General features: G+C 39.5%; 1 long non-coding RNA gene across 1 annotated transcript in view; it reads right to left on the reverse strand.

Moving 5' to 3' along the window:
* Positions 1-23707, reverse strand: part of LOC131957255 (uncharacterized) — a 37567-nt gene extending 13860 nt beyond the window's left edge. The window contains exons 1-2 of the long non-coding RNA XR_009389070.1: positions 23526-23707; positions 2440-2662 (exon numbers count right to left, since the gene is read on the reverse strand). This is a non-coding gene — a long non-coding RNA (uncharacterized LOC131957255). The remainder of the gene's footprint in view (positions 1-2439; positions 2663-23525) is intronic.
* Between the last annotated feature and the right edge of the window lie 2577 nt (positions 23708-26284).

Here is a 26284-nt window from a genome sequence, read left to right on the forward strand (position 1 = left end):
AGTTCAATCGTCTGCGCTGATAAAATCCGATTGTGAATCATATGTATCGGTGTGTGTCTTGACCGAACCCCTGAGACAGACTCACCGAATCCCTTGGGTTCGATCGAACCCAGGTTAAGAATCACTGAACTGGATATACCCAAATAAAGGCGCTCAGATCCATTAAACAGACAGATGCGTGTCTTGTTAAAATATCAAAGTAATGACAACAAACAGCCCTCACGCTTAAATCAATACAAAACTTAGAATGTTGGGCACACATTGCGACTAGGCTGTTATCCGACAACAGATGGCAAGAAAAAACTTTACGGTTCGTTCCCACTTGGATTCGTTCCTACACTGGTGTTTGTACGCGTTAAATCCATTCATCAATACACCCTTTGTTGCCATCGATTGGTGTGTTAGTCTCACCGCAGCTCAACTGTGGTTGTACAAATCTTTATGGTGAGGGTTTGTGTTGTAGAGCGTGGGTTGAAATCGTGAGTTGAAGCAGAATTAAATAGCTTCGCTCCAGCAAATATCACAATGTGTTGGCGTTTGTGTGTTATCGATTTGAACTATTTAAAATATTTTAGCACTGCATTTTATTTGAGTAGTGTTCTTAGTCATTACATTTAATCATACTATTTTAGAGTACCTACATTTTAATCACATGTTAAGTAAAGTACCCTTTCGACCCTTTAGGTTCATGCGGCAGGAGAAGTAGAGTTTACCTGTTTCTGTGACCTAGGCATATGAAGGTATAGTGTAGTCAGCATTATGCCCAGCCACCTTTACTTTCCCAAACGTGAGTTTGATACCCATTAGAGTTGGGAAGTTCTATTCACTTGAACCCGGATTCGAACTCGAGACTTTCGGGTTAGCACTCTAGCGCTTTACCGTCCACCTAATACAATCTTCATGTATTAGTCAAACTGTCATTTATCTCCCTTGAACCTGGATTAGATTCCAATTATTTTAAAAACCAATAATTAGAACCCAACTTCTAAAGACCCACAATTATAGCTCAATCACTACAGCCCAATTACTTTAGCCCCCACTTAATTTAGCCCAATAACTACAGTCCAATAACTACAGCTCCAATGACTATAGCTCCACTTTCTGTAGCCCAATTAATATAGCCCCTATTACTGTGGCCCCTATTACTACAGTTCCAATGACTGCAGCCCCACTTACTATAGCCCAATTACTGAAGCGAACAATGCTAGCCCACCTAGAATCTATCAACTGACATACGTCACCAGCTCACCTGTAAAATCACTCACACCAGATACCCCCCGCCCTGTTGAGATATTACATCGCTGTTTACTCACGCTCGTGTACTCACTGTGTTCGCGCGTGACTGCAAACATCAGACAAGCAACTCACCGCATCAACAACAAACAACTTTCAACAATCGAATGTTGTGTTTCGCGACTTCTACTGAATCAACATTTACGTGCAACAAATTGGCAGGTAATTAACTCATCACATACATTTTCAACAAACAATTGTTGAGTTTCGTAACTTCTACAACTGAATCATTGAGGTGTAACTAATTAGCAAAGAATCAACATACGCATCAACAACTACTATCAACAATCACATTTGTAGAGTGTGACTTGCAAGACAGAATCAACATTTACGTGTGGAGATTCACTTAAATATCACAATCTAAATGTTATGTATATATAGATTTCATTTATTTACTGTATATTATTTCTTTCATTGATACAGTTTATACTAAATTATTTATCGTGTATATGTCAATTTACGTACATGTGTCATTTACGCAAGTCAGTTTGTTACAACTACAAGTACCGGTGAAACAAATGCTAGATTTCATAGTATCCCAACCCTCTTACTTCATTAACGTTAATCCTGACCAACAGTGTGTCTAAATCTTAATTAAGCTATCATCCATTCTGATAGAGGTTAAAGTTGATGAAATACCGTATAGCTATGGCGGCGTTCTCAAAATAACTATGTATTTTTCTAGACGCCATGTTTTGTCTAAATGTCATTTTTATTTTCAAATGACATTTTGCAACTGTATATTCCATCTTTTTTAAATGACATTTTGCAACTGTATATTCCATCTCTTTTAAATGTGATTTCTCTATGATATGTAGTATGAATCAAATGTGTCATTTGATCACGAGAAGTCATTTTATAACCAGATGTCATTCGAGTTTATTGGCGAAAAGTTTCTCATCTAAATGTAATTTTAGTTAATATTCACACCATTGTAATCCTGTCATATCAGTTTTATTTTATTTATATTTCTTCCAAATGTCGTTTTTCTTCCGTTATTTCTCCCATAGATGTCATTTCCTCAGTAGATATTATATGACATCTACATTTCACATCCCTTAACTAAACATCCCATCTCTTCTAGACACCAAACACCAACCCACCGCACCAACAGACAATCACCAGCGAAAAAAAAAATCGACTTACCCTCGTTACCTCCCTTGTGTTGAATCGTCTCCCCTGACCGAGCTACCGATGTAGTCAAATAATTCCTGTATGTATTTCCCAGTTACTAGCAAGCCGGCCAAAAATCCATAAAGTCCGTCTAATGCGGCCCGCGCTAGTTAATGGCTAATCACCCGTTTTTCGTCTAAGTATAACTCCGCGTTAGGATCAATTTCTTCACGGGCTTGTCTTTGGGGGCTTTCAACTGGAAGATGTAACAATATTTAGTGGTGAGGTATATTTAAGACATAAGTGCAATATTAGAAAGTAGTTGTAATATATAGTAGCAAGGTTTACTTTAAGCATTAGTGTATTATTACACTAAAGTAACACTATATGGTAGAAAGGTTTATTTAAAATATTCATGCAATCTTAGAAAATAGTTACAATATATGGTTGAAAGTTTTATTTAAGGCATGAATGCAGTTTGAGAAAGATGATGTTTTACTAGCTGAAATACCCGTCGTTGCCTGGAATATGGAAAATCACGAACACCTGACACTAACAATAAACTTCAATCCCAAGTTGAATGAAAATCAAATATCATTTAAATCTTTCTTTAGTTCAAGTAAACACTTACATTAACCCTACCAGTGATTGCGATTTAATATTCTAGCTTAAAACTAAATTTATAATCTAACCAAAAGCCAAATAAAAAACATAACCATCTGTAGCTATAAAATAACCAAACACTTAATCTAAACGTGACTCAATCTTAACCCAATATTTATCTCAACTTTAACATTATGACACATTTTTTAGTTCATTTATTCATTATTTTTTAAAAATTATTTCTTTCTAAAGTAATGCTTGAGCTTATTCCGTTAAAACAGTTCAATCAATTAATAATATAAGACCAAAACTCACATATGAAGGCAGTCTACCATATTCGATGTCACATTGTGTAACATATTTTCCCTTATGTCATCCCTGTCATAAAACTTGTAACACCCCCCCCCCCACCCCCTAGGTTTAATCAGTACATCACCCACCCCCAGTTCCACCCCCTACCCCCAGTTCACCAATCAAATATTCTGAATTTAAAACTCACATGGTTTTCAACCCTTCTTTTAAGTAATATATCCCTCTCGAAGCGAATGGTCACAAATCAGAGCCACACCTTTTTCAAGAACTACGTCATCACCCCCCCCCCCCCCCCCCACACACACAAATTCTGATTTCTAAAATAGTGCTTGCGAGATCTTTTTATTATGAAAATACATATTAAAATATTAACTTTAATTTCAATCTAAAAAAAAAAGTCTAATAAAAGAAATGTGCATGACTTTTTCAAACGAGCTATAGTAAAGTTCCCTTTTCGAACCTAACGGTCAACCTATTTCTGTCACCTTGGGATATGAAGGACAGTGTGGTCAGCGCTATACACAGCCGCCTTTAATTACTCAACGTGAGGTAGGTCCCCATCAGAGAGGGGTGGACTCATGGGCGTTTTACTGAGTTGCACTCGGATTCGAACTCGAGACTTTCGGGTTTGCAGTTTAGCGCTCTATCGCTAGGCCAGGCCGTTCCACAAACGAGTATACTTTCAGAAAAATTAAATTTAAAAATGATTGACAGCCGAGAGCCGTACAAAATACACCCCCCCCCCCCCCCCAAGATCCCTACATGCAGAGGTTTGTTTTGGTATCCCACGACGGAATGTCAGAGATCAAAGCGAGGCTACACGCGGCATTTTAATTAGTTTATTTAGTCGCTACATCGCTGATCATCCACCTTCACCTTTCCTCGATGGCGCATGCGCAGTGTTGGGTTCCGGAAAAAAAACAACCAAGTCAGTTTTTAGTATTGTAATTGTTGGGGGAAACAGGAGTGGAGGGGTGGGGCGGCACTAGTAATAGGGGAGGGGGGGGGGGCGGCACTAGTAATAGGGGAGGGGGGACGGCACTAGTAATAGGGGAGGGGGGGACGGCACTAGTAATAGGGGAGGGGGGAGCGGCACTAGTAATAGGGGAGGGGGGGGCGGCACTAGTAATAGGGGAGGGGGAGCGGCACTAGTAATATGGAAGGGGGTCCTACTGAAGTGTGATTTCCTCCACAGAGGGTTTTAAGTAAAAAGTATAAATCCACCAGAGTTGTCTTGCTGGGGAGTTTTGGAAGGAGAAATACTGGGGTGGGGGGGGGGGCTGAGGAGCAGAGATGGGGGAAACAGGGGAGGGAGTAGGGTTATCAAAAAGTAGATCGCGGTTATAGAGCAATAAGGTATATTTTCTTAAAGTGGAGCAATCAAGCAAAGTATAATTGGAAATCTAGTACTAGTTCAGAAAAAAAAGCTTTAGCACGTTGCTGACGTAGCATCAATATTTATACAGCTCTAAAGGCATGGCTGTGAAAGTCACTCGTATATCACACGAAGCTGACATTATGGCTACATCTACAAACCATGGAGTCACACAGATACATAGCACAGGAATGTCGTCAATGTTGCAGCAAGAGCTGTAATTACATAACAATATAACAACAGTCCAGACTTATTACTCGGTTAGAATAATTAGCTTGGGGGGGGGGGGGGTGTTAATAGGGAGCAACAATGTTGTATTAAAGCTAATTGAATTTTCATTAGAAATGTGTATTCCTTCTCGAGAAAGCTTTAAAATAAACGATACAAAAAATCAACGACCTGTCTGTAATTATTTTGATTTTTGTATTAAATATAAAAATGTGTATCTGTTATTTGATGTTCAGGGGAGAATACCTGAGAATTAGCCTCCACCACCCACTTAAACGAAATTAAACGAAACATAAAAACATAGAAACTTTCACGGCAACATGAACTAACATTATTCTGTTTACTTTATTAGTGTTTTCACGTTACATCATTCACATATTTAGATAACAAGGCATACATGACTGGGAATCTTGGTCAGTGTGGTAGATGTAGGTCAGTGTGGTAGATGTAGGTCATTGTGGTGGATGTTGGTCAGTGTGGTGGATGTTGGTCAGTGTGGTGGATGTAGGTCAGTGTGATAGATGTAGGTCAGTGTGGTAGATGTAGGTCATTGTGGTGGATGTTGGTCAGTGTGGTGGATGTAGGTCAGTGTGGTGGATGTAGGTCAGTGTGGTGGATGTAGGGCAGTGTAGTGGATGTAGGTCAGTGTGGTGGATGTAGGTGATTATAGTGGATGTAGGTCAGTGCTGTGGATGTAGGGCAGTGTAGTGGATGTAGGTCAGTGTGGTGGATGTAGGTGATTGTAGTGGATGTAGGTCAGTGTGGTGGATGTAGGTGAGTGTGGTGGATGTAGGTCAGTGTAGTGGATGTAGGTCAGTGTAGTGGATGTAGGTGAGTGTAGTGGATGTAGGTGAGTGTGGTGGATGTAGGTGAGTGTAGTGGATGTAGGTCAGTGTAGTGGATGTAGGTGAGTGTAGTGGATGTCGGTGAGTGTGGTGGATGTCGGTGAGTATAGTGGATGTAGGTGAGTGTGGTGGATGTCGGTGAGTGTGGTGGATGTAGGTCAGTGTGGTGGATGTAGGTGAGTGTGGTAGATGTTGGTCAGTGTGGTGGATGTAGGTCAGTGTGGTGGATGTGGGTCAGTGTGGTGGATGTAGGTCATTGTGGAGGATGTAGGTCATTGTGGAGGATGTAGGTCAGTGTGGTGGATGTAGGTGATTATAGTGGATGTAGGTCAGTGCTGTGGATGTAGGGCAGTGTAGTGGATGTAGGTCAGTGTGGTGGATGTAGGTGATTGTAGTGGATGTAGGTCAGTGTAGTGGATGTAGGTGAGTGTGGTGGATGTAGGTGATTGTAGTGGATGTAGATGAGTGTAGTGGATGAAGTTGCGTGTAGTGGATGTAGGTGAGTGTAGTGGATGTAGGTGAGTGTAGTGGATGTAGGTCAGTGTGGTGGATGTCGGTGAGTATAGTGGATGTAGGTGAGTGTGGTGGATGTCGGTGAGTGTGGTGGATGTAGATGAGTGTGGTGGATGTAGGTGAGTGTGGTGGATGTAGGTGAGTGTGGTGGATGTAGGTGAGTGTGGTGGATGTAGGTGAGTGTGGTGGATGTAGGTGAGTGTGGTTGATGAATGTGATTGTAGTGGACGTAGGTCAGTGTGGTGAATGTAGTTTAGTGTGGTGGATGTAGGTCACTGTTGTGGATGTAGGTCAGTGTAGTCGATGTGGGTCAGTGTACTGGATGTAGGTCTATTTAGTAGATGTAGTGGATGTAGGTCAGTGTGGTGAATGTAGAGCAGTGATTTAATATAGATCCGTGTCGTAGATGTAGGTCAGTACACGTATAGTAAAATGTTTAATTGCTTTGCTTTAGAAAAATATTAAAATAAAAATATATTTTCAAGGGAGTGAACTCTATTGATTATTCTGATACTTTTAAAAGAAGCTTAAAAAATAAATAAGTGGTAGTACATAATTTTAATGTATATATATTAACTTTCAATAAAAGTAAGATATTTAGGAGCATTTTAAATTTGTTATTAATATTATTGTGTTTAACACGTACTTTTAAAATGCAGCAGAAATTTAAAAAATAAAACCTTAACTTTTTAGATTTGTATAGATGTTATTTAAAATGCATTTCTCAATTTTATTTATGGCGTGGTTTGATTAAAATCCAATTAATTTTAGCTCCCTAACTGTTTAGGGAAATTTACCCCATTACATTGATCTTGAGATCGGTGGGGAAACGCACACCTTGTTACTACAACTTAACGGTAAGAGATCTATATGCCTCCTGTGTGGAACGACCAAACACGGACCAGCCGCCTGCCGAAGTTCGTTTGTAAGGGAAAGGGACAATATATCATTAGACAACGATGGTAACTACTTCGATAATGACCAACTTATAGACGACAGTAAATATGTGTCAGACGACGCAACAGAAATCGAGCCAGCCCAAGAACCAGCCACAGTCATAGCCCCAACCCATATTCTGCTAGCGTCACACTTATGGGACCCTTGTAAAAAAAATTGCTAAAAATTTGCTAAAAACGAGTTAAAACTCAAATTATGTTCCATTGTAAAAAAAAAATGTTTAGGGTAATTTTAATTCTCTGTAATCCCAAATTTATTTCAGCACTACCCCTCAGCCCACCACCCCGATGGAAAAAAAACTCCTTGAATCATCATTTAGTTACACATTTGCATTTTCTGGTTGTTTTTTTTTTAAACTAAAATTGTAATAAGACGTTTTTTTATTAGATCTATGTATAAGTAAATCATCTTAAATGAATGAAAGTAGGCTACAAGTAAGAAAGAAATAATACAATTGTGAATCTGTATCAGTCCTCACAAGCTGGTGATGAAAACTGTAATACTAAAGCGAAATATAAAAAAAAAAAAAAAAAAAAAATTCTGTTAAGGGAATTATAGAATGTGTATTGCCATCAGAGGCGTAGCGAATGGGGGGTGCGGGGGTGCGGACCGCACCGGGTGACACCATTTAGGGGGGTGACACCAAAGCAAAAAATAGCAAAATATATAGAGAAAAACTTGAGGAGGGGGGGTGCGAATCGAAAGCTTGAGGGGGGGGGGGTGCAAATCGAAAGTTTGAGGGGGGGGGGGTGGTCGAATCGAAAATTTGAAAGTTTGTCCCCGGGAAGGGTCACTACGCCTCTGGGGGGTGACACCATTAAGTGCCCCACCGGGTGACACCCGACCTCGCTACGCCACTGATCGCCACTCAACAAGCTAAGCCGAAATTATTGAAAATAGGTACATTATGTAAACATACATCACGAAAGACATTACGAAGAGACGCTTAATAGGACGTAACGAAATGATAGCAAGCTTAAAATGTGTAGGTAGAGAAGTATAACCGTCTTGATATTTTGTTATTAATGTGACAGTTCAGAAATGCTTAAAGATAAATATATTTTAAGATTTAACAGTGATGAAGTGGTGGGGGGGGGGGGGGGGGGTGAAGTAATGTAACTGAAATACAAAGGTCAATATTACGCCGCATCTCGCCAATTTTTTTACCGTAGTCCTACACCTATATTGCTTATTAAAAATAAAATCAGCAAGAAAAAGGACAGCGTATTTAAACTGAACAGGGCTACACACTAGTGGCGTAGCTAGGATTTTTGGGCCCCTAAGCAAAAAGTGTTAGTGGGCCCTTCAGAGGCGTAGTGACCCTTCCCGGCGACCGGGGACAAACTTTCGATTTGCACCCCCCCCTCATACTTTCCATTTGCACCCCCCCCCCCTCAGACTTTCCATTTGCCCCCCCCCCTTCAAACTTCTTTCGAAAAGGGCCCCTATTTGCCTTGGGCCCCTATGCCTTGCTTACGCTAGCTTTACGGTAGCTACGCCACTGCTACACACTAGCCTAACTTTTTAAGTTATCATACCCTGTGGCTAGCATCGATAACTAGAAAAAATAGTCGCATGGTAGGCTGTAAGTATATTGTCTGGTTCGAGTCTGCAAAATATTCGTTTTAATTTTGTATCGATACAACTATCAGAATAAAGCGATATTTTTTTTTTAAAAAGCTCATACTTTATTCCTTATTGTGTTAATGAAAGATCACAATATAATATTATTTAAGTGTATCAAATAAAGTATTTGATAATAATAATGCTTTTTATTTATATTAAAAAGCTATTCCAATAAATAATTCATAAAAATGATACAAATGTGCATTTAAACGCTGTTGTAATCGATTATTTATTTTGAAGTGTCGTCTTCAGATCTCTGGTTCGAGTTCGTAAGTCGTCTTTTGAGTTCATCCAGCCTTGATGAGTACCTGACTAAAATTGGGGAGAGTAAGATCGGCTGAGCATAGTGCTGAAAACACTATCCCTTCACTGGTCGCTGAGACTCTATTTCACCTACCTCAAGGACCATTTGATTAGAAAGGGTACATATTATAATATATATTTTAAAAAATGCATCACACAATTTTTAGGACGGTGTTGTCGAGGTGGGGCATGTTCGGGCAATAAAGCGCGCGACCTTTAACCCTAAACTCCTAGAACCACGGGGTCATTTCAGCAGGACTAGTCCACTCAGCGCTAATGGGTACCTAACATAAATTGGGGGAGACGAAAACGGTTGGGCACTGTGTTGAAGACTTATTATTTTCTTATTGCCCATCTCAAAAAACAGATGCTCTAAACTCAACCGGCCCAAAAAAAAAAAGTTTAGTCTTAAAAAGAGAACTACATTTCTCCGCACTATAATTGTTTATCTGAATTGTTTACATTAGATTAACTGTTTACCTGAATTATAAACTTTCGACCATTGCACTATGGATTGTTTGAATTCTAAATTACCTGCACCTTATTTACTTTAAAAAAAGATGTAGCTTCTAATAGCTGCGAGAAAACGAAAGAAAATAATAAACAAAACAAAGTTTACATTTACATATATGTATAGACACGTATGTCATGGAAACGGACGGTGTGGTTGAACGGTTGAGCGTTGGACTGCTGGGAATAGTCTCGAGTTCGGATCGCGGTTCAGATTATTGTTTTAGGACGTTCCCGAGTCCACCCAGCTATGGTGGGTACCTGACTTAGATTGGGGAAAGTAAAGGCGGCTAGGCATAGTGCTGACCACACTATCCCTTCATATGCCAAGGTGATGAAACATATGAACTCTACTTTTTCTGCCAATTGGATCGTTGGTCTAAATAGGAACATTTTTTTAATCCTTGAATGACTTGACGGGTCCAGGTAATCGACTAAAATAGCGGCAGCTGACTTTTTGTTTGCCAAAGATATTTACTTACCTTAATTAAAGGTTCAAAGTGATCAATACTCCCACTTATAAATCAATTAAGCAGTCAAGTAAAAATATTATCATTAAAAAAAAAGGAAACGACTCTACATAAACGTTGCATTAACGAAACATCGATTAAAAACTTGCTAGAGCATGAAGGGCAATAACTGCTTGTGATTACAGTTATCGAACTTGGGATTATTCAATGAAGTAAGTCGTACAATTAAATTGCTAGATTAAAAAAATGATTTCTTGATGTTTAATGTTAGACTTTACACAAGAAAAAAAAAGCTCTATTTAATTTTGTTTTTAAAGATTGGAATAATCGATTTATGCCACTTTCATTATCATTAAGAGAGCACGGATTTAATGCCAGTTAATTACCGTCGCAGGATGATACAGCCATCGTTTCTAAAGGTTCTCAAACTAGTTTTCTGCATCGAATTCCAGACCTGCCGGTCAACATGTTAGAAGAAGTAGAGTTCACCTGCTTCTGTGACCTCGACAACGAGAGTGTGGTTAGCCTAACGTCTCACATTATTTTCTCTAACTTATGTTAGGTACTAATTTAAGCTGGATGGAGAGCATTATGGACGATCTTCCGCGAATTGAACTCGAGATTTGTGGGTGATCAATCGTACGCTCTACCACTGAACCACGTCTAGAGCAGCAACACGCGTTTCATCAGAAAGTTTATTTTAAAAAAATTATATAATAATTAAAAAAAAACAGCTGGATATTAGATAGGGTAGGCAATAATTCCTAGATGGTTTAGATCATGTTACAGAGAAATTCGAGAATCCCTTTTTTTAACCTCATACACTTTGGATTCTTTTGTGGGAATAAAATAGTGCTAGAAAACTCAAGTTTTCTTGCACTTCCTCATTCTCACCACGAGAAAAAAAAACCAACTAACATTTTCAAGGTTAATTTAAAATTAATATTTCTCGCCACATTGAAAAAAAAAAAAAAAAAAAAAAAAAAAACATTTTTTTTAGAATAATGATACAAAATAAGATTTTATGCAACTAGCATTAAATTTGAAAAAAAAAAAACTATTATTAAGCATTAGAAAATCTTGTAAAAATCTATACTTTCTGTATTTTAAATGTATTTATATTTTGTTCACAATTTTTTATACAAATAATTACACATGTAGCGAAGCAAAATCAAATCAACCACAGGAACCAAACAGCAGTTCTTGTATAACAACAAAAAATCACGGCGGTTATTTTTTTACCTGATTTATTGGTAAAACCCTAAAAAAGTGTCAACCATTTTGTGACTTTGACATACAACGTTTATTTATTAAACCGATAAACTATCTGTGATCAAGCGCTGGCGACAAGACCTTAATAGCATGAATGTACTCTAATTACAGCTGCATGTGTAGAGTTTAACCCTTTCTGTTCTGCACTGGCTCACCTAGTCAATAAGTACCTTTCTTAGTGATCGATACACGGTCGATTAAATCATTTACCGGGTCCGGCAAAACGGTACCGTTGGATGCTTAAAGTTCGTGTCTAACTTTAACATTCGAGATGGTATTGTTAGATCCACGCCGAAATCCTGTCCCGTATCTATTTTGGAACTTTCAGAGTAGATCCACTTAAAGTTTATGTAGTCAGACTTTGGGTTTGAGACTTTTTGACGCAACAAGCGCGGACGAAAAAGAGGAGAGAAAATTATTTAAATCTATAATAACAGTTTCGCTGTCTGTGTATCTGTCTATTTATGTATCTATCTGTTGGGAACGCTAGATCTATAGAGAAAGCAAAAGGAAAGTAAAAACATCCATAGTAATACGAAAAACGAAACGTGACGTCACATAGAACATATAGTAGGAAAGAGTCTAAAGCCGCGACAGTACACGCAATAAAATAACGTCATTGATTCTCGAGTAAACATTGAATTAAAAAGCCAATGCCGAAAAAATACACAATAGTAATGACGTCATCGACAGTCTATAATAAAAACACTGACATTACCGCCTAATTGTCTAATCTTAAAAGTGATTTGCGTGGCGTGCAGAGCCCCCCCCCCCCCCCCCGGCACTGTTTCTTCCAGACTTTTTTCTCCGGTGGGGGGGGGGGGGGGGGCACTTGAAATTTTCGGGGGAGCGGTAGACTTTCTTCGGGGGTGGGGGGTCGGACACTGTTAAAAGTATATATTTTCTATATAAATTATATAAATTTCATTTTGTTCGGGGGGGGGGGGGGGGGGGCGATAAAAAAATTTCGGAGGGGGGGGGGGGCTATTAAAAGGAGCTTATGAGCACCCCTATTTGAATATTTTAAAAGGGGAAATAAGTCATGGAAGTCGGCTAATCGTTGATAAGTTTTATTGTAGGAGAAAGAAGACGGCTTTCACAGTGGTTTAAAAACAAAGGGAAAAAGAATATACAAGAGCGTGGGGTGGTGTCTATAGAATAAAGATAATCCAATTGCAGTTATGGTAAATTTTTTTTTCAAAACAACCATGGATTCAAAAATGCAAGTAAATTATATTTTTTTTTAAACTATAAAAAAATTATGGTCGGCTGTAGGCCCCTAAAGGGCCTGGCCCCCCCCCCCCCCCCCCCCCCGCATTGCGGGGTCTGGCGGCACTGTAGTTCCGCCCCTGAGTAGTAGTAGTAGTAGTAGTAGTGGTAGTAGTAGTAGTAGTAGTAGTAGCAGTAGTAGTAGTAGTAGTAGTAGTAGTAGTAGTAGTAGTAGTAGCAGTAGTAGTAGTAGTAGTAGCAGTAGTAGTAGTAGTAGTAGTAGTAGTAGTAGTAGTAGTAGTAGTAGTAGTAGCAGTAGTAGTAGTAGTAGTAGTAGTAGTAGTAGTAGTAGTAGTAGTAGTAGCAGCAAAGAAGATAAAATAATTTGTCTTAAGCTAAAGAAGCACATCGGGCATATCAAATCGATTTTTCAGCACGATATTTACATCCATTGATTTATTTGCATAATCTTTAAGCAACAACACACATAAAAATATTAACTAAAGGGAAACAATTCACAATAAAATCGCTAAATCAATAAATGGAAATTTATTTCAAATTATAACAATTATTTATAAATGCTTTTTATCATCTTGTAAGAAATATTTAGTTGTTATTAAAACATATACTTAATTATTTAATATTTTTAGTTTAAATATTTAATTTGAACTGTACATAACATCAAATACATTAGCTATATTTCAAGTGTATATCGTTCACAATCTATAACTAATGTTAACCTATACCAGTATACTCTTTAAATGGAACTAGAATACCCGTCATCCGTTGGATAACTGTGGGTTTCGGGGGTCATCCATCAAAAAACATCACGTCTGTCACTCAGAGGCATAGCGACCCTTCCCGGCGCCCGGGGACAAAGTTTTCGATTTGAACCCCCCCCCCCCTCAAACTTTTGATGTGCACCCCCCCCCCCCCCCCACTCAAACTTTCGATTTGAACCCCCCTCAACCTATCAATTTATTTTTCCAAACCATTTTGGCGCCCCAACATATGTCCCCCCCTTCCCCCCTCCACCTCCCCACCCCCCGCCTCCCCTTCCCCCCCCCCCCCGCCTCCCCTCCCCACCCCCCGCCTCCCCTCCCCTACCGTCCCCCCCCCCCCCTCCTCGGTACGCTACTGCAGTGTCACTTATCGTCACAAAAAACAGACCCCACATTCAAATATATGTTTTTTATCTTTTAAAAACACCGAAAACACCGATTTCGGACTATCCCTTTATAAACTGACGTCACAGGTGACCTACTCAACTCTACTTCACCTGCCCAGTGTCCTGCCAAGTCTCAGACAACATGTTTTTATCGTTTAAAAAAACAATTCCAGCCGAGCATGTATCTGACCACACTATCCTTTCATATGCTTAGGACAAAGAAACAGATGAACTCTACTTCACCTGCCCTGTATCTTGCCAAGTTCAGATAGGCAACGTTATCATTCACATCTAAAAAAAAAAAAATTGAAAAAAAAAATTTCATTGACATATTGGTCTAGAACCCGTGCCTCCTGCATGAGAGCTGACTACGCTACCATTTTAGCTATTTACTCGTGACGTCACAAGTGAATTTTTATACTATACTATGTGTCTCCTTATGCAACTTGATTTACGCGTATAGATTCTAGATCTAGATCTAAAAATAAGTCTAGTAGTACTAACTTTCAAATTAAATTTTATCTTAAATAAGCCAAACAAAGATTTATATAAAATAATTAAGGCCTGAAATAGATTCTATATGTAGAATTTACATTGAATCTAGTGACCTACATCTAGGCTAGATCTAGATCTAGATCTAGGCTAGATTCATAAATTTCCTTCGATAGCTGATCTTTAGATCTAGAGAAATTTATCGTACAAACTAAATGAAAAAGACAGTTGAAAATTGATATAAGTGTTGGAACGTAATAAATACAGCAAACGGACGTATTGTTTAAGTTATAGCCGGCAGAAAATTAGCTTTGTAACGCGTGAAACTTTTGAATGGGCCACAAAGTCTATGATGGGGTCCGCCATTTTTATTGTACCAAAAATGTAAACACATCAAGGGACGTCACTATCCCCACAAAGTTTATTCAAAGTATTAACATTTTTAAAAAAATACGGTTAATTTAACTATGAATAAATCAATAAATTAATTAACGTCTTTAAATAAATTTGTGATTAACAGTCTGTCTTAAAACAAAAATTATTCTCTACCTACATACTATTTTACAGCTTTCCAGATAGAGTGGAACATATCACAATAGTCAATCAGGCAAACAAACAAATAAATATTCAAACATGTAAACAAACTTGACTTTTAGTAGTATATAGATAATCAAAATTTTGGATCCTTCAACTTTGAGGGACATGTAATTTGAAACATGGTTAATATGGTTAACTAATACCGTTAAACTAGTAACTGGTTAAATGTAGAATAATATGGATGCCATAAGTGGCTCATCGTGTAACAGTGTAGTGTGAATATTTTACCACGGCCACATATCCCGTTGAAGGGGTAAATACAACGGGGTCTAGGCTGATAGTTTTTTTTTTCTGAACCAACGCCAAAACCAATATCCTCACCTTAACCAAAATCTAAACATTCAAACCGATACCGGAAATATACCAGGAACAAAATTTAAACCAGGAATGGTAATTTATGTGGAGACAAAACATTATTTGGATACCTAAATGTTAGTCTGTATGATCTACAAATCCGACCTGTGTTTCTTTCAGACTATTTTCTCTGGGGGGGGGGGGTGGGGTGGGGGTTACTTGAAGCTTTCGACGGGAGGGGGTGGGGAGGGAGGAAAAGGGTGAACTAAATTTTCCGGAGAAGGAGGGTGGGGGTGGACATTGGTAAAAGTATATATTTTCTATTTAAATTCTGTTTTGATAGTATCAGGATTGAGGTTTGGGTTATTAGGTGTTTTATTTCAAGTTACATTTCCTGATCCGGTTAAAATGCCGATTCAGGATAAAAGACTGTTTACATTTGTGGTTGAGGTGGTGATTTTGGTTTTGGTTTCGGTTTAGAGAAAAAGAAAACACTATCAACCTAGCGTTCGTTGTATTTCTCCCTCAACGGGCCATTTATCTTGTCGTATAATATGTGTACTCTTGTGTTGGAAAGCTTTGCACTATACGTGTGGAAATTTGAAATAAGTTTAAATTGCGAGATCAGAAACCTCTGAAATATTTACAAAACACCCACTTGAGTTTATAACACTACTAGGAATTCAGATACATTCAATGCGAACCCTCTCATACTTAGATTTCTACACTTGGTGCGTCTCGATAGGTTCATAGTTCCAACTTATCTTGCTATAGCTCTGAGTTAAACTACCCCCAAATTTAGCTCACGAGCTTAAGATTTTTATAAAGCTGCATTACTAATCTATTTTTAAAGATGGCTAACACAAAAGCTCTAACATTAAGCTCAGCGGTACATAACATCACGGTTAAGCTCAGAGACCTAACCTCTCACCAATATCACCTCTCTACTACACAAACCGAACGTTGAACCAACAACTACCCAACCAAGACGACTCGCTGTGCTAAAAATAATTCCTCCCCATTCAACTGGAATCGACCGACCAGCCCTTACATCAGAACACGGGCCCTAACTAAGGGGAAGTCATACGGTTATGACTTAAGGGGAAGTCATACGGTTATGACTGAAGGTCGGCAATCAGTTACATATCCTGGCGGGTCAAGGGTCAAGACGAGAGCGCGATTATGTTATGGTCGATTCTTAATTCCAGAATGTTTATATGTACGATTACAGCCTGTATCGAATGTACGATTATTTGCTGTATTAAATGTCCGATTATTTACCTGTATCAAATGCACGAATACAGCCTGTAATAAATGTACCGTTATTTGCCTGTATCAAATGTACAATTATTTGCCTTATTATTAAGTGGCCGTCTAATTTACGGATCTCCTGGTGCATGGTTTTCTTGATGACTGGTTGGATTTAATGTCTGAACCACTTAATGTCTGATTCCGTTAATATCTGACCCCCTTTATGTCCTGTCCCCATAATGTCTGAACCTATTAATATCTAACCCCCTTATTATCTGACCCCTTAATGTCTGGTCTCTATAATGTCTGGTTTTCATAATGTCTGACCCCCTTAATGTCTGACCCCCTTAATGCCTGACCCCCTTAATGCCTGACCCCCTTAATGTCTGTCTGGTCCCCTTATTATCTGACCCCTTAATATCAGGCCCCCATAATGTCTGATTTTCATAATGTCTGACCCCCATAATGTCTGGTTTTCATGTCTGACCCCCATAATGTCTGGTTTTCATGTCTGACCCCCATAATGTCTGGTTTTCATAATGTCTGACCCCATAATGTCTGGTTTTCATAATGTCTGACCCCCGTAATGTCTGACCCCCATAATGTCTGGTCTCTATAATGTCTGACCCCCATAAGATCTGACCCACCTAATGTCTGACCCCCCTAATGTCTGACCCACCTAATGTCTGACCCCCTTAATATCTGGCCCCCTATTGTCTGGTCTCTATAATGTCTTGTCTCTCTACGCGTCTGGCTGTTCACACTAATTAAAGATCCAATTTTTCTCCAAGGATTATCTGCCAGTCACATGGGATATGATAGCCGCTCGAAAAGGTCTAACTGGGCTAATCCCATCAAACGTAAGCCAAACTCGAATTACAAGATCCCAGAAAGAACTACCAACTACATAGTCTGTTTCTTCTGTTGGTCCTTGTACCATAACAATCTTAACAATTCACATACATTATGCAACACAATCGTGGGATGAGACTCAACTAGGAAGATTTCATCCTTCGAGTTGGGCGAAGTTCACTCTACTGTCTTAGAAAGATGAAAATCTTACATTCGTAATTCTATATCAACATCAACAGTATTATAACTTGTTATTATAACTTGTTTAGTTTAAATAAAAACAATGAAGATGTCATTTTAGGAATTTTTAAAATAAAGCAAAGCAGAATAAAATATATCCTAATATATTCAGTGTTTCTTCCAGACTTTTTTCTCCAGGGAGTGGGGGAGGGGGGGGGCAATTGAATTGTCGGGGGGCGGACTAAAATATATATTTTCTATATAAATCTCATTTCGTTCAGGGGGGTAGACTTCCTTCGGGGTATGGGTAGAGCCCCCCCCTCCCCAAGGGATGGCTGGAAGAAACTCTGAATATATTATAAAAGAACATCTTTGAGTTCGTTTTATAAAATTATCAGTTTGTAATGGTTAGGGATTTAAAAGAATCTGGAAGTAGAATAGCATTATGCTATTTGCCAGAATCAGCCGGGAAAGATAAGGGTTTATAAAAAGCATTTATTTGTAAGGGTTAGCGTATATATCATCAGTTGATAAAGATTAGGGTTTATGAAAGCAAATCGTGTTTTCTCTGGCATTCTAAACTACCCTTCATCTTAGTCCCAGGTCTCTCCGTCGTTTTTCTACGAGTGCCCGTGAGGTATAAATATTCATAAATCTGCTCACGTTGAGCGAGGGTGTGATTGTGTTCACAAGGGCCGGCAACTCTAAAACACCCGGACAAGGTGAGTACATCTGTGAGGGTATTGAGGGCTAGCTGCAGTAGTGGGAGGGTGTAGGTGAGTAATAGGTGGATGGAGGGTACAGGAGGGTGAGTACATGTTTAGGGTTACTTCTGACTTCACAGGCGCAGTTTAAAAGAGAAACACACGCGATACCGCACGTGTCAAGGACCTAATATAAGTGAATTCTGCGTGATATATTTTATTGACATGCAGATGTCATTGCCCATACATATGCGCGTGTATAGCGTCACTCATATTACACATAAAACCGCCATAAAGGACAAATCCACATACGACACTATTGACATTATATGTCACAGCTTTCACTATGAACTGCTAGGAATACATAACAGTGTCCCTACATTTCTAGCCAACTTCAGCTTCTCATGTAAGTCCATGTGGTTCTAGAAGTTTGCTGCATTAAAATAATGTAATATTGTCCGTTTGGGTTAGTTCATAAAGAAATAGTACTTGGATTTTTTAGCGTAAACAGTTACATTTGGGATTAGCGCGCATTTAGGATAAGAGGTTAGAGACTAGATCTTGAATTGGGATCAGAATTGGAATTAAAATGAGGTCAGGATTAGTTAAACCAAGGGATAGGGGATAGGGGTAAGAGGATAGGGCTTAAAAGCTATGTTAGGGGACTAGGGTCTCTACGGTCTAGGGTTTAGCTTCTAGGGTCTAGGGTCTTGGATCTATGGTCTAGAGTTTAGCATTTAGCGTCTAGATTCCAGTGTTAAGCGTCTAGGATCTAGGGTTTCAGATTTAGCGTCTAGGGTTTAGGGTTTAGCGTCCAGGGTTTAGCGTTTAGCGTCTAAGATCTTGGTTTGAGTCTATGGCCTAGGGCCAAGGGTCTAGGGTCTCTATATAGGGCCTAGAGTCTAGTGTGTTAGGGTCTATGGTCTAGGGTCAAGGTGTAGGGTTTAGAGCCAAGGGTCTAGGTTGTCTTGGGTCTCTCACTAGTCTCTCTCTCTGGTGTCTCTAGGGTCTAGAGTCGAGTGTGCAGTACCAGCTAGGGCGTGTGCCATGGTGTCAGACATCTATTCTAGTCCCGTCACAACACGTCACGCTTGACACCACAAAACAAATTTGTACCATGGTGTCAGACATCTACACTAGTCCCGTCACAACACGTCACGCATGACACCACAAAACAAACTCCACCCCCCCCCCGTCCTATTTGTTGATCAACGCTCCAGAAAATTAAACATCGATTACCGTTCCTGTTGCCCCCGGCATTCACAGTGAGCCGCCCGCTGGCCCTCGACTCATGTCCTAATTCAGTTGAGTACTCACCACTGTCGCGCGTGTAGGTGAGAAAACACCTCACTGCGTGAATCGGTACCTGAATTAAGAGTTTATTTTTAAAAGATTTCCGTTACTTTAGGCCCAGTAGGGTGTCGCTTTGATGGTTTTATTGGAACACAATCCCAGTAATTAAAGTATTAGATTTAGTTATTTTAATATTTGTTTTTTTTTTAAATTTTAGTTTGGATTTTTTTCGAAGATTTTTTAGGGATATCGCCCTTCCAAAACCCAAACCGGTTTTAACCATCGGTTAACTGGTTTCGTTGTACATGGTTTTTGCCATCATTTCATGTTTACCTTAAAAAGTGTTTTGTCTTGTTTCAAATTTTAAAGCAAATCATTGAATTTCACGTTAGAATAAGCCGTGAGTCCACTACAACGGAACGCGTTTAGTCATTATACCTCTTATTTCCGCTATTCTTTGTAAATACTGCATCATACAAGTAATGGAACTTATGCTCTTTGTTTTGTACCGTGTATTATATAAGTGATGCCTCATATATACGCTTTTATGTATCAAAACAAAGTTGATTACATTCTAGTACACATTACAATGCATCCTGTACATTACATTATGCTTAAGGAAAGCTTTCAGCAATACGTATGTCCTCGTATTGTGTACATGCTGTGTGTCTAAACAGCATTAAGTGTACAAACTTTGTATCATGAAAAGGTAACTGTAACATCTGTACCAACGGGACAGCAGTGTACAATATCTGTGTACCAGGTACATAATGTACACAAAGTCGGCATTCTCATAAGCTCAATTGTATATCAGCTCATTGAGTTTTTTCCACCGACCAGTGTTTCTTTCAGAAACTATTCTGACAATTTCCCCCACCCCAAATTTCCAATGCTCCTCCCATGAAGTTTCAAATGACCCCCTCAGATGAAACATGTATGTCCGAAAGAAACCCAACTCAGCCCCAACTTAATGTACCCCCCTGAATCACATCGCCACCCCGTGTGTCACACCATCCGATCACACCATCACCTAGTATGTGGTGCCTCCTCCCCAACCCGATCACAACAACCATCATTTATCCCCACCCCCACCCCCACCCCATCCCCCCCCCCCCCTGTTCTGAGCCCCACCAAAGTGGAAGTGGCAGCCCGCCACCAATGATCGACCGCGTCAGTTGCCTGGTCTAAAGGGACCCCTCCCTCCCTCCCCCTTCACAGTTACAGGTTCTGACAACGTCATTAAGATACGACGCCGCTGCCCAGACGCCGCGTCACGACCGGGCGACGCCGGAGTTAAAGCCGCGCTTATGCCACGTGGTTAAGACCGGTGGTCACGTGATTGATGACGTCACGAGACACGGGGGGGGGGGGGCTTAAAGTGAGCCTGCAGACCCCGGGGGTTGGAGAAATCCTGGGGATCTCCGGCTGTACAAGGGGGGGGGGGTCTGATGTCTGACTTTTCTTGAGGACAATTTTAATAACTTAATGGTGTTTAAGAGGGGGGGGGGGGGGTGTAGGGATTGTAATATTTAGACATGAGTTTAGTTTTTGTGAGGAGTTGGGGACTTACCTAAAAATTAAACCTGGTAATATATGTAGAGGGGGGGGGGGGTTGTGGAAATTTATATTTTACTTGTCTTAGCATAAAGATTTGTTTATTAATGGGGTTGGGTGGAGGTAGGGGGGGGGGGGGAGGATCGACAGTTTGAAACTTGTCTTAATCGAAAATTTAAATTTCTTAATAAAGGAGGGGGGTGTTAGGCATCAAGGTGTATAGTGTATACCATTATCAGATAGTGCTGCAATGATGTATACTAATGTACTACTTGCTTATGTCAACGTATACCATTTTCCTAACCAAAGTCCTAACATAACCTTAGTCCCAAATTAAGGCGCTATTACTAACTTTGATGTAAAGTCACGACTAACAATATAACACATCAAGTTTTGGACTAACAATATAACACATCAAGTTTTGGATAAGTCCAAAATGGTGACAGGGTTTCAGAGGACATGCTTTACCAGACCAGATAGCTTATTTTCAAATCAATTTTTAACTGGTAAAATGTCACAGCTATAGCTGGTTAACTGACACAGCTGTAGCTGGATAACTAACACAGCTGTAGCTGGATAACTAACACAGCTATAGCTTGTTAACTGACACAGCTGTAGCTGGATAACTAACACAGCTGTAGCTGGTTAACTGAAAGTGATAGCTGGTTTACACCTCAATCTATAGCTGGTTGACTACCACAGCTGTAGCTGTTTACCAGCCCCAAATATGACCTACCAGCCAATTTACTGTGTATTAATACCCTCCAAGCTCCCCCCACTGGAAGATTAAAGCCATGTCGCCCCAGGTAACCCAGGTAAGTTCGATTTCACCTGGATAAAAGGTGGGACCCGGTGCCACTCATTAACGCCCTCTGTTATCACTCACTTGTTGGCGTGTCGCCGTATGTGTGATGCGGTAAAGCCGCCAACCGCTATTAAACTGTTTTTGGTTCTGTTATGATCAGTGTCAATGGGCGGTAGGAAGGGCAGTGATCGCGATAATTACAAAACAGAATAAATAAAATAAAATAAAAAACAATAACAAAACGAGGGCACTGGTGGTGATAATTATGAAAAAAAAAACAAAAAAAAAAACAAAAAAACAACATGCTGATGCCTGGTAATAATTTTAGGAATAATTAATGATGTAATATTTGCAACACACGACACGGGGGATAAAATTTCTGCCTCATACGGCCATTTATTGTAACGTCAATTAAACTACAAATGTATGTTTTAAAACTTGACACCATAACAAATTATCTCTCTAACACACACATTATCACACACTTTGTTACCCACACACACGTTATCTTTATAACCCACACATATTAATTCTCTCACACATCATATTTACCCACACCAAAGCTTCATCTGTATCCCACACTAAATTTTCTATTTTCCACACACACAATGTCTACCCCACACATAACCAGTGTGGAGCATTTGAGTTTTTACGCAAATGTCAACAGCGAAATTAATTTTCGCGTTTTTTTTTTTGGCACTATCGCTGTTAAGATATGAGTTAGAATTAGGGTCTAAGTCCAATTACAGCCTTAGGATCATAGACAGGATTAATGTTACGGTACTGAAACACGCAAAAAAAACCCCAACAACTTTATGATTTTGTATAAGTTACGATATTGACTTCGCATCATACTGTTACATATTAACATAATCTTAAAACTAATTAAATCTTCTCATTCGAGAGTTCTCAATACCCACCCCCTCACTTAATTAACTAAATACCACAACTCAACCACAGCTATTAAAACCCACCTCTCCAACGTAAACACAACTAGCTATTACATAACAGTCAACAGAACGGGAAGTTGGCAAAATGATCATTCACCTACACGTCTTCTCACCTATGCTGGCACAGAAAACATTTTCTACAACTGGGTTTCTTGTCTCACGTGATAGAAAGAAAGTGGGAATTGATGAAATTTTCGTTCAAATAAAGGAGGATGCGAATAAAAAAAATAAATAAAAATAGATAATGGATTTCTATAGTAATACATCACAAAAATTAAAAGCCTGCCTCACGAAAAGAAAACACGGGCTAATAAATAGACTTTTTGTTTTATAGACAAATTTCGTTGTTTTTAATATTTTGATTTATTTAAAAAAAAAAATTACCAGTTAGTGTTCGTATGAAGCATGAAAATACTGCATCGGACTCGATTTGGCCTTGTCGAGATGTGTTTGATTTAAATGCCGGTAGTTTTGATACTTTAATGGTTAGGATTAGAGTTGAGGTTAGGAAATACTGCTGATTAGGTCGCTATTGGCGATATATATGTATGTATATATATATATATATATATATATATATATATATATATATATATATATATATATATATATATATATATATATATATATATATATTTTTTTTTTATTTTTTTTTATTTTTTTTATTTATAGACTGCTAACATCCTATCCACGTGAATCCCCACTGTACCAAAATAAAATGTAAATATAAAGATTAGCAATGAGTAACGTCCCTACCGTGAATCGATAATCGTAGCCTTAGCACAGTAGGATTACAAATGTGTATGAGCCATCCACACATACATACATCCCGTCAGTGAAAAGGGTTATTAATCCACATCAACTTTGAACCGTTCGACTGGTAATCACAGCACCACACGACCAACAACTCGGGGAGTGAAGCGGTTCGGTCACCACGGCCCCACCTTCTGAGGGGTGGAAACTGCACGCGCTCTGGTCTACGTCCTGCGCGAGGAGACTGCGCGGCGGGACACGACAAGAAGCGCTCACTCTGAACGTAACACACGCACGCATACTCTCTAACCCGGCGTCTTGGTTAGAATGTCCCGCGTGTGGATGGTGGTGGGGGGGGGGGGGGGTCTTGATGTTGGTGCTGTTATAGGGGTCTGTGGCTACTAGGTGCCAAGGGGGATGGGGTGGGGGCGGGGGTGAGAGATGAGTTATGGACCTTGCTTGAAGATAATTTGTTTATAGATGCCATTTGATTGGGTTCTCTGTTAAGATAGTGCGTCTGTCTAAGTGGTGTTTTGAAGATGTAAAGGATGGTGTTTGGGAATCGTAGGGTTCGGGTATCAATAGATAGGTGACGGTGGGTTGGTGTAACAAGAGATAGGTAGGGGTGGGTTGGCGTATCATGAGATAGGTTGATGTGGGTCGGAGTATCAACTGGTAGGTGGCGGTGGGTTGGCGTATCAAGAAATAGGTGGGGGTGGGTTGGCCTATACACAGATAGGTGTGGGTGGGTTGGGTTGGCTTATCAATATATAGGTGTGGGTAGGTTGGCGTATAACCAGGTATGTAGGGTGGGTTGGTGTATCAAGAGATAGCTTGCTGCTTATTAGAACGACAATCTAGAGAGTACTCAGACGTAAGCAGCTGTTGTAAGCGACTAGCGCACTACAGAGCTGTAGTCTGAGAAATCAACCACACGAATCAATGATGTCACTTTTAAGCAATGTATTCTAATCTGAAATCTGTTTATCTTTTTTATGCTCAGTTATTCGCGTATTCACTGGGATAATTTTACTGCTTATGACATTACTAGTTTTTACTACATGACAGTGACGATGCTCTTTATTTTTCTATTTTCATGACGTCGCTAGACTGCATGTATAAATAGTTATTGAGTCCTGATTTCACTGACTCCACACTCATGTCCATGACTCCATGTTGACGTCACTTCCGAGATACATATCTCAGAGGATAATGACGTCATTAAATTGTGCTCCACCAACTTTCCATTAACCCTGATATAACCCGCATCTAACCAGCAATTGTTTTGATAAAAATGCAAACCAGCTGGTCATTAGGTAAAAATCACATGAAAGAACTCCCAATAATCTTTCCATTCTAAGTATTATTTTTCTCTAAACAGGTTGAATTAAAGGATCGTTTCAAGACCCTTTGATTAGCTTTAGATCTATTGTTGGTTGTGATGTGAGTGTTCTATGATCTACTTGAAACTTGCCCATATTTTTTTAATCAAAGAATTACACACACAGGCATACAAATATATTTCTTAATAACTAACATGTTTATTTATAAAAAAAATGTTTGAATAATATATGCAATTTTTGTTATTTTTTTCTAAAAGAACAAATTTAATTAAACAAATTCTCGATCTAACAAACAGTAAAAAATAATTTCAACCTCAACATATGGCTATTCGTTTTTTTTTTCTAGTTCTCTCTTTCCCTTTTGTTAAAATCATATGCTGGTTATTTTCAACGATTTATTTGGATAAAATCAGAAAATGCTAACCAAAAAAGAGTTTGCCTGAAAAACATTTTTCGGGCAAACGGCATTCGGGCAAGTGTCCATTCGGGCATTTGTCGAATTCGAGCAAGTGTCCATTCGGGCATTTGTCGAATTCGGGCAAGTGTCCATTCGGGCATTTGTCGAATTCGGGCAAGTGTCCATTCGGGCATTTGTCGAATTCGAGCAAGTGTCCATTCGGGCATTTGTCGAATTCGAGCAAGTGTCCATTCGGGCATTTGTCGAATTCGGGCAAGTGTCCATTCGGGCATTTGTCGAATTCGGGCAAGTGTCCATTCTGGCATTTGTCGAATTCGGGCAAGTGTCCATTCGGGCAAACGGCATTCGGGCAAACGGCATTCGGGCAAACGGCATTCGGGCAAACGGCATTCGGGCAAACGGCATTCGGGCAAACGGCATTCGGGCAAGTGTCTTTCAGGAAAACGTTCGGCTCCCATGTTGGGGCAATATACAGCTAATTAATTGGAGACATTTTACTGTGATTGTGGGAGATATTTAACCAGATGAGTTTCCCTAATTCTTTGACATCGACATGTAAAAGTAGTCGAATCACAAAGTCCAGATCTTGAGCATAAAATTAAAACCCCACCCTAACATGTCTAATGGCTTCCATGCCATTACATACTCTGGACAACAGTTCACCACCTCCTTATATTCTCTAGTCCACAATTCGTCACCCAATTATATCCCAGTTCCATAGACCACCACCTCATTACATCAATGCTCCATGTATTACCACCCCATTACACATCCTATAAACGTATCTTTACCGCATTATATCCCCAAGTAAACTAGCAGTCACCCCACTACTGCTCCAGGTAAATTTTACTCCACCTTACTAGAGCTGTTGATAAACTTACATTCTAACCGCCACTGTAATACACCCTTAGAACTAAGACTATGCATCAAAACACCAATACACACCTTTTCACAACTATATAAATCTAAAGACTGAGATTATCACCTGGTTAGCTCACCCA

This window comes from Physella acuta, unplaced genomic scaffold, assembly GCF_028476545.2.
Source record: "Physella acuta isolate Inbredline_101_S28 unplaced genomic scaffold, ASM2847654v3 ptg000080l, whole genome shotgun sequence".
NCBI lineage: Eukaryota > Metazoa > Mollusca > Gastropoda > Physidae > Physella > Physella acuta.